Source organism: Salmo trutta, chromosome 25, assembly GCF_901001165.1.
Source record: "Salmo trutta chromosome 25, fSalTru1.1, whole genome shotgun sequence".
Taxonomy (NCBI): Eukaryota; Metazoa; Chordata; class Actinopteri; order Salmoniformes; family Salmonidae; genus Salmo; species Salmo trutta.
In genome coordinates this window covers 12,082,398-12,091,208 of record NC_042981.1, presented here as the reverse complement: position 1 = coordinate 12,091,208, position 8,811 = coordinate 12,082,398, and positions in this window count along the sequence as shown.

Here is an 8,811-nt window from a genome sequence, read left to right as displayed (position 1 = left end):
CAAATACTGCAAAGAGATGCTGTTTTTTATGAGTGTCGAGGAATATTTCACTTTCTCTGTTCATCAGAGCAGTGGCGGTTCTAGACATTTTCAACTGGGAGGGCCAAACTGGGGCCAGTTTTACTGTTAGAGGGGCCAGTTACATTAGACGTTATTGTTGTCATATCGTTTTCTTCACTGCATTGCAGGCAAACTTGCAGATGCATGTGGTACAATACTGTTGTGTTCCACCTAAAGCCGTCCCTCACGAAAATGTTATTTCATACTCCACATTTAGGGGGGCCACAAGGGGGTCCAAAATTGTTGTCACAGGGGCACTGGCACCCCACCCCCCAGAACCGCTAGTGCATAGGAGCAACACCAGTAATTTGTACACGAGGCAGAAATAATGCGTTGCGACTCCAGTTTCGCCGTGAGCTGAAAGACTCCCTTTTTGTTCCGTGGAGGAAAGGGAGAGCAGAGGGATGTTGAGAGGCTGACCCTCAGTCTGCTGCTCTCTCCCTTCGCTGATACTGACCATCAGATACGGGCACCATCAGCCCAGTAAAATAAAAAGGTCATTATGTAAATGTATGCTCACTCAGCTGTGCTTCACAAGTAATACAATAACTGATATATTACCGGTGTGATCATACAGTCTGCATCAAATTTAGATTAAAAAAAAATTATAATTATGGCACGAACAACAATGCATTGGCAGGGAAATTCAAGCAAAGCCAATATGCGGTAGTAATGTATTGGACCTATAGCTTACTGCACAAACCTCATTGCTACAGTACTGTTTTAATTGGTTAATGTTGCATAGGTTTACGTTTTTTAACTCATGTTAAAAAAAAAATCTGAGCGGTAGATCTCGGCTTGCATTTTGACTTAGAGATCTTGACTCAGAAAAGGTTGGTGACTACTGTTCTAGAGTTTTCCCTGTTAACACGTTTCCCTTTACTCTGCCAATTGTGAAACTCAACATTAGCCACTTTCAATACAACATACCGAAACAAAACAAACTATGCAGCAGATTTGGTTGTAGGCAGAACGCATCGGAGAAGGATTCTATTGCATTGACACAAACTACTCAGCCCGTACTCTACACAGACTGGTGCAGCATAAACAATCAGAGCTGCAGCAAGCCTATATGCAAATAGACCATTGCCATATATGGATCTGTGCCATTTACTTTACACTGGGCTGTGTTTACAGCATTAGCGGTCGTGAGTAGATGCGCTTCCGCATTTAACCCAACCCCTCGGAATCAGAGAGGTGCGGAGGGCTGCCTTAATCAACATCCATGTCTTCGGCGCAAGGAGAACAGTGGGTTAATTGTCTTGCTCAGGGGCAGAAGACGTGGATGTCGATTAAAGGCACCTCTCTGATTCAGAGGGGTTGGGTTAAATGCGGAAGACACATTTCAGTTGAAGGCATTCAGTTGAACAACTGACAAGGCTATGGTCCAAACACTTAAAAGACACACCCTATCCCCTCAACTTAAGTGGACACTTCTGATGGCGTTTCATGACGTGTGATGAGTATACACTTGCAGGGCAAGGGGAGAGGGCGGCAGGAATCATTTTTAAATAGACCACCCTTGGCCGGAAATTCGTCACTCGTTCATCCGGTGATGATTGTTTTCAGCCTCCGGTAACTTGTGGGTGCTTTATATGCGCTACAGTCAATTATGATTGCATGTCTACTTAAATATATAATTATTAATATACGCCTACTGTATGATAGCTAGCAAATTAATTATCTAACTAACGTTAGCCTGCCTAGCTGGAACTTCTGAAGAAGGAACATTTTTTATTTCTACAATTTCCAAAAGCTAACCAAACAAAAACCTGTTTACTTTTACGAGATGGGTTTGTGCCATCATGTGCATAAGTAGCACAATGTCTAACTTATTTGCATTCGTTTTGACTTACACTTGTATGTTGACTTCTCCATTGATGTTGTTTTTAAGTTTTCACTGACTTTTCTTAGCGGATGTACAATCGTTATGATTTTAATTATGAGGAGTTTCAGGCCCCGGAGTGAAGATAATTATACACTCGCAAAGCCGACTAAAAACGAGGGCTGAGGGCCTTACGTTGCAAACTTCCCTTGCTTGGCTTTTCATCTGGACCACTAGCTTTGTCTTATCCCATGTAAATAGCCTGTCTTTTCGTATATATCTTAATCTCTCTTTCTATCTATGAACTAAATATATTTTCCTGCAACCCGCCTCACCCAATGTGGTACGGATCTGCTATTTTTATTCCTTATAACTGGAACTTCAATCAGGAGCTAGCCAGCTAATCAGCTGCTAGTCTTTGTTAGCCATGGCTAGCGGACCTCGCCTTTTTTTTCCCAGCATCAGCCAGCCTTAGCTCGGACAATGACCTGCCAGTCTGCACAGTGCGATATCAACCCAGAGCATATCGGACTGCTTCTCTCTACCATATCACCAGATTCCTGCTGCTCTGGATCATTACACCGGATCATTACTCTGGATCATCGCAGCTAGCTAGCTGCAAACGAGTGGCTACTGTTAGTTAACGCCTCTGTCCCAAAGCAAGCACCAGCTAGCCTTGAGCTAGCCTCAAGCTAGGCCCATATACCAGCTAATTCTAGGGATACAATACCTCCTTTGCCAATTGGCCTGGACCCTTTATTGTCGACACGGAGCCCCGCCGATCCATCACGACTGGACTGCTGACGTGATCGCCCGATGTGGTCTCAACAGTCTATTCTGTTACGATGTAACAATGATGTCGCTCTTGCTGCTGGTGATTCTCTGATCCACCACTATGCAGACAACACCATTCTGTATACTTCTGTGCCTTCTTTGGACACTGTGTTAACTAACCTCCAGACAAGCTTCAATGCCATACAACTCTCCTGCCGTGGCCTCCAACTGCTCTTAAATGCACGTAAAACGAAATGCATGCTCTTTAACCGATCGCTGCCCGTACCTGTCTGCCCGTCTAGCATCACTACTCTGGACGGTTCTGACTTAGAATATGTGGACAACTACAAATACCTAGGTGTCTGGTTAGACTGTAAACTCTCCTTCCAGACTCACATTAAGCATCTCCAATCCAAAATGAAATCTAGAATCAGCTTCCTATTTCGCAACAAAGCATCCTTCACTCATGCTGCCAAACATACCCTCGTAAAACTGACTATCCTACCGATCCTTGACTTCGGCGATGTCATATACAAATTAGCCTCCAACACTCTACTCAGCAAATTGGATGCAGTATATCACAGTGCCATCCGTTTTGTCACCAATGCCCCATATACTACCCACCACTGCGACCTGTATGCTCTTGTCGGCTGGCCCTCGCTTCATATTTATCGCCAAAGCCACTGGCTCCAGGTCATCTATAAGTCTTTGCTAGGTAAAGCCCCGCCTTACCTCAGCTCACTTGTCACCATAGCAGCACCCACCCGTAACACGCGCTCCAGCAGGTATATTTCACTGATCAGCCCCAAAGCCAACTCCTCTTTGGCCACTTTTCCTTCCAGTTCTCTGCTGCCAATGACTGGAACGAATTGCAAAAATCACTGAAGCTGGAGACTCATATCTCCCTCACTAACTTTAAGCATCAGCTGTGAGAGCAGCTTACAGATCATTGCTGTCATGCTCTGACCTAGGAGAGCTGTGTTTTCTCTCTTTAGCTAGGCCAGGGTCTGATAGGTGGGTGGGCATTCTATGTTTTGTTTTCTATGTTTTGGCCGGGTATGTTTTCCAATCAGAGGCAGGTGTCTATCGTTGTCTCTGATTTTCCTTTGTGTTTTGTGGGTAGTTATTTTCCGTTTAGTTGTAAAGTACCTGACGGAACTGTCTGCTGTCATTTTTTGGTTTAATTTGTAAGTGTTCATTCGTCTTTCATTAAAACTACAAGATGAACTTATTCCATGCTGCACCTTGGTCTGCTCATTATGACGCCCGTGACAGAACTACCCACCACAAGAAGACCAAGCAGCGTGCACTCTCCATGAGGAGGAGCGGGACCAAGCAGTATGGCTCAGAAGAGTGGACCTGGGAGGAGATCCTAGATAGGGCAGGACCCTGGACAAGGCCTGGGGAGTATCGCCGTCCGCAATGGGAGATAGAGGCAGCGAAGGCGGAATGACGATACTGGGAGGAACGGCTAGGCAAGCAACAGGAGGCCGAGAGGCAGCGGCAAAACATTTTTTGGGGGGGCACATGGGTAGATTGGCAAAGGTGGGTTTAAGACCTGAGCCAACTCCCCGTGCTTACCGTGGGGAGCGAGTGACCGAGCAAGCACCGTGTTCTGCGGTGATACACACTGTGTCACCAGTGTGTACTCACAGCCCGGTGCGCTCGGTGCAAGCTCCTCACCGTTGCCGTGCTAGAGTTGGCCGGCAGCCCAGAAGAAGTGCGCCGGCTCAGCGTATCTGGCCTCCAGTGCGTCTCTACAGCCCAGGTTATCCTGCGCCTGCTCTACGCACGATACCCCTCATTCACCAGCACAGCCCAGTTCGTCCTGTACCAGCGCTCCGCCCTTGCCGGGCTATAGTCAACATCGAGCCAGGACAGGTTGTGCCAGCCCTATGTGCCAGACCTCCAGAGCGCCTCCAAGGCCTAGTGAACCCTGTGCCTGCTCCGCACACTCTCCCTCCAGTGCGCCACCATAGCACAGTATGTCCGGTGCCTGCTCCTCGCACTCTTCCTCCAGTACGCCTCCATAGCCCAGTACGGCCGGTGCCTGCTTTGAGCACGCAGTCCTCAGTGCGTCTCCCCAGTCTGGTGAGACTGGTTCCAGCTCCTCGTAGGAAGCCTCCAGTGATGATCAATGGTCCGAAGCCTCCAGTGATAATCCATGGCAGGAAGCCTCCAGTGATGATCCATGGCCCGAAGCCTGTAGGGATGATCCATGGCACGAAGCCTCCAGTGATGATCCATGGCCTGGAGCCTGTAGGGATGATCCATGGCACGAAGCCTCCAGTGATGATCCATGGCCTGGAGCCTGTAGAGATGATCCATGGCACGAAGCCTGCAGTGATGATCCATGGCCCGGAGCCTCCAGTGATGATCCATGGCACAAAGCCTCCAGTGATGATCCATGGCGTGGAACCAGTAGTGATGATCCATGGCACGGAGCCTGCAACGAAGGTCCCCGGTCCGGAACCTACAGAGACGCTCTCCAGTCTGGAGCCTCCAGCGACGCTCCCCAGTCTGGAGCCTCCAGCGACGCTCCTCAGCCCAGAGCCTCCAACGACGCTCCTCAGTCCGGAGCCCTCAGCGACGGTCTGCAGCCCGGAGCCTTCAGCGGCGGTCTGCAGCCCGGAATCTTCAGCGACGGTCTGCAGCCCGGAGTCTTCAGCGACGGCCTGCAGCCCCAAGTTTTCAGCGGCGGCCTGCAGCCCCGAGTCTTCAGCGGCGGCCTGCAGCCCAGAATCTTCAGAGGCGGCCTGCAGCACAGAGTTTTCAGCAGCGGTCGGCAGTTCAGAGCCTCCGGCGCTGATCCACGGTCTGGTTCCTCCGGCAACACAGAAGCGGGGGGATCAGCGGGCGGTGTGGTGGCTACGCCCCAAACCAGAGCCGCCGCCAAGTATAGATGCCCACCCGGACCCTCCCCAATAGGGTCAGGTTTGCGGCCGGGAGTCCGCACCTTTGGGGGGGGGGGGGGTACTGTCACGCTCTGACCTAGGAGAGCTGTGTTTTCTCTGTTTAGCTTGGCCAGGGTGTGATAGGTGGGTGGGCATTCTATGTTTTGTTTTCTATGTTTTGGCCAGGTATGGTTTCCAATCAGAGGTAGGTGTCTATCGTTGTCTCTGATTGGAAGCCATACTTAGGCAGCCTGTTTTTCCTTTGTGTTTTGTGGGTAGTTATTTTCCGTTTAGTTGTAAAGTACCTGACGGAACTGTCTGCTGTCATTTTTTGGTTTAATTTGTAAGTGTTCATTCTTCTTTCATTAACATTTACATTTACATTTAAGTCATTTAGCAGACGCTCTTATCCAGAGCGACTTACAAATTGGTGCATTCACCTTATGATATCCAGTGGAACAGCCCATCTGTAAATAGCCCACCCAACTACCTCATCCCCATATTGTTTTTTTTCTTCTCCTTTGCACCCCATTATCTCTTCTTGCACATTCATCTTCTGCACATCTATCACTCCAGTGTTTAATTGCTAAATTGTAATTATTTCGCCACTATGGCCTATTTATTGCCTTACCTCCCTAATCTTACTTCAATTGCACACAATGTATATACTTTACTATTGTTTTTGACTGTACGTTTGTTTATTCCATGTGTAACTCTGTGTTGTTTGTGTCACACTGCTTTGCTTTATCTTGGGCAGGTTGCAGTTGTAAAGAACTTGTTCTCAACTGGCCTACCTGGTTAAATATAGGTGAAATAAAAAAAAATGTGTCGGGGCATGAGACGAGAGTGTGTCTTTTAAGTGTTTGGACCGCAACCAAGGTATCCCCCTTTCCCTTTTTGTTTTGAGATCAAAGCGAGAGCTGCATGTAGCCACGAATGCACATTTTGTTCATATCCTTTGCACATCCCTCCAGTGGTGTGGGGGCTGTGCTTTGGCAAAGTGGGTGGGGTTATATCATGCCTGTTTGGCCCTGTCCGGGGGTATCATCGGATGGGGCCACAGTGTCTTCTGATCCCTCCTGTCTCAGCCTCCAGTATTTATGCTGCAGTAGTTTATGTGTCGGGGGGCTAGGGTCAGTCTGTTACATCTGGAGTATTCTCTTGTCTTATCCGGTGTCCTGTGTGAATTTAAATATGCTCTCTCTAATTCTCTCTTTCTTTCTCTCTTTCTTTCTCTCGGAGGACCTGAGCCCTAGGACCATGCCTCCGGACTACCTGGCATGATGACTCCTTGCTGTCCCCAGTCCACCTGGCCATGCTGCTGCTCCAGTTTAAACTGTTCTGCCTGCGGCTACGGAACCCTGACCTGTTCACCGGACGTGCTTGTTGCACCCTCGACAACTACTATGATTATTATTATTTGACCATGCTGGTCATTTATGAACATTTAACAACTTGACCATGTTCTGATATAATATCCACCCGGCACAGCCAGAAGAGGACTGGCCACCCCTCATAGCCTGGTTCCTCTCTAGGTTTCTTCCTAGGTTTTTGGTCTTTCTAGGGAGTTTTTCCTAGGGAGTTTTTCCTAGCCACCGTGTTTCTTTCACATGCTTTGCTTGCTGTTTGGAGTTTTAGGCTGGGTTTCTGTACAGCACTTTGAGATTTCAGCTGATATACGAAGGGCTATATAAATAAATTTCATTTGATTTGATTAGTTAGTGAGTTATTAGCCCCATGTTATAAATCATTTGTAGTCAGCAGTAGGGGAGTGAGTGCTTCCTACAAGAGCACAAAACAGACATTTCTAGACATCTTTGAAAAGCTAGTCAGGTAAAGAGCTTTTTTTTTGTCTTAAATGGGCGGTGTTGTATTTTTAGACAGGCTGAGTGGAGAAATATCTCCTGGTCCGACGAATCCCGGTTCCTGTTGCGTCATGCTGATGGCAGAGTCAGGGTTTGGCGTAAACCGTAATGAATCCAGCAGGAGTCCATGGATCCGTGGCGGTGGTGTAGCCTTCTGGTGTGGGAAATGTTTTTCTGGCACACGTTAGGACACTTGATAAAAATTGAGCAATGATTGAACGCCACAGCATATCTGAACATTGTTGCTGGCCAGGTGCAACCCTTCAGGCTGTTCTGGAGGTGAAGGGGGGTCCGACCTGGTACTAGTTACCTAACAAACTGAACCTAACAAAAAGCACAACTCAGATCCGTCACCCTCCCTCTGGCTACAGATACAGGTACATTTAACAGAGGGCCTGAAGAGGTAATAATTTGCCTACTGTGTGATCTAGTGTATTATTGCCCTCTGTATGGCGATCTGAGGCGTTCTTTTTTGTTCATTTCTGGTGCTAACCCTAAAGTATTCTGGTTAAGGGACGAGCAGAGGTGTAACTTTTGTTTCAGTGTTTGAGATTGCACCGTTTGTTCACAATGACTGGAGGAGAAGGAGAAATGTACTGTTTGTGGCTGTACGATTATTGTATATTTGTACAATTTGTAAAAAACAAAAAAACATGTTTTGAGTACAAGGAAATTGGTACTATGTTTAGTAGTAGGTGTATGACACTTAAATACAGTGAGGGAAAAAAGTATTTGATCCCCTGCTGATTTTGTACGTTTGCCCACTTACAAAGAAATGATCAGTCTATAATTTTAATGGAAGGTTTATTTGAACAGTGAGAGACAGAATAACAACAAAAAAATCCAGAAAAACTCATGTCAAAAATGTTATAAATTGATTTGCATTTTAATGAGGGAAATAAGTATTTGACCCCCTCTCAATCAGAAAGATTTCTGGCTCCCAGGTGTCTTTTATACAGGTAACGAGCTCAGATTGAGTGCTCCTTGTTGCCTGTATAAAAGACACCTGTCCACAGAAGCAATCAATCAATCAGATTCCAAACTCTCCACTATGGCCAAGACCAAAGAGCTCTCCAAGGATGTCAGGGACAAGATTGTAGTCCTACACAAGCATGGAATGGGCTACAAGACCATCGCCAAACAGCTTGGTGAGAAGGTGACAACAGTTGGTGCGATTATTCGCAAATGGAAGAAACACAAAAGAATTGTCAATCTCCGTGTTTGGAGGAGGAGGAATGCTGCCTATGACCCCAAGAACACCATCCCCACCGTCAAACATGGAGGTGGAAACATTATGCGTTGGGGGTGTTTTTCTGCTAAGAGGACAGGACAACTTCACCGCATCAAAGGGACGATGGACGGGGCCATGTACCGTCAAATCTTGGGTGAGAAC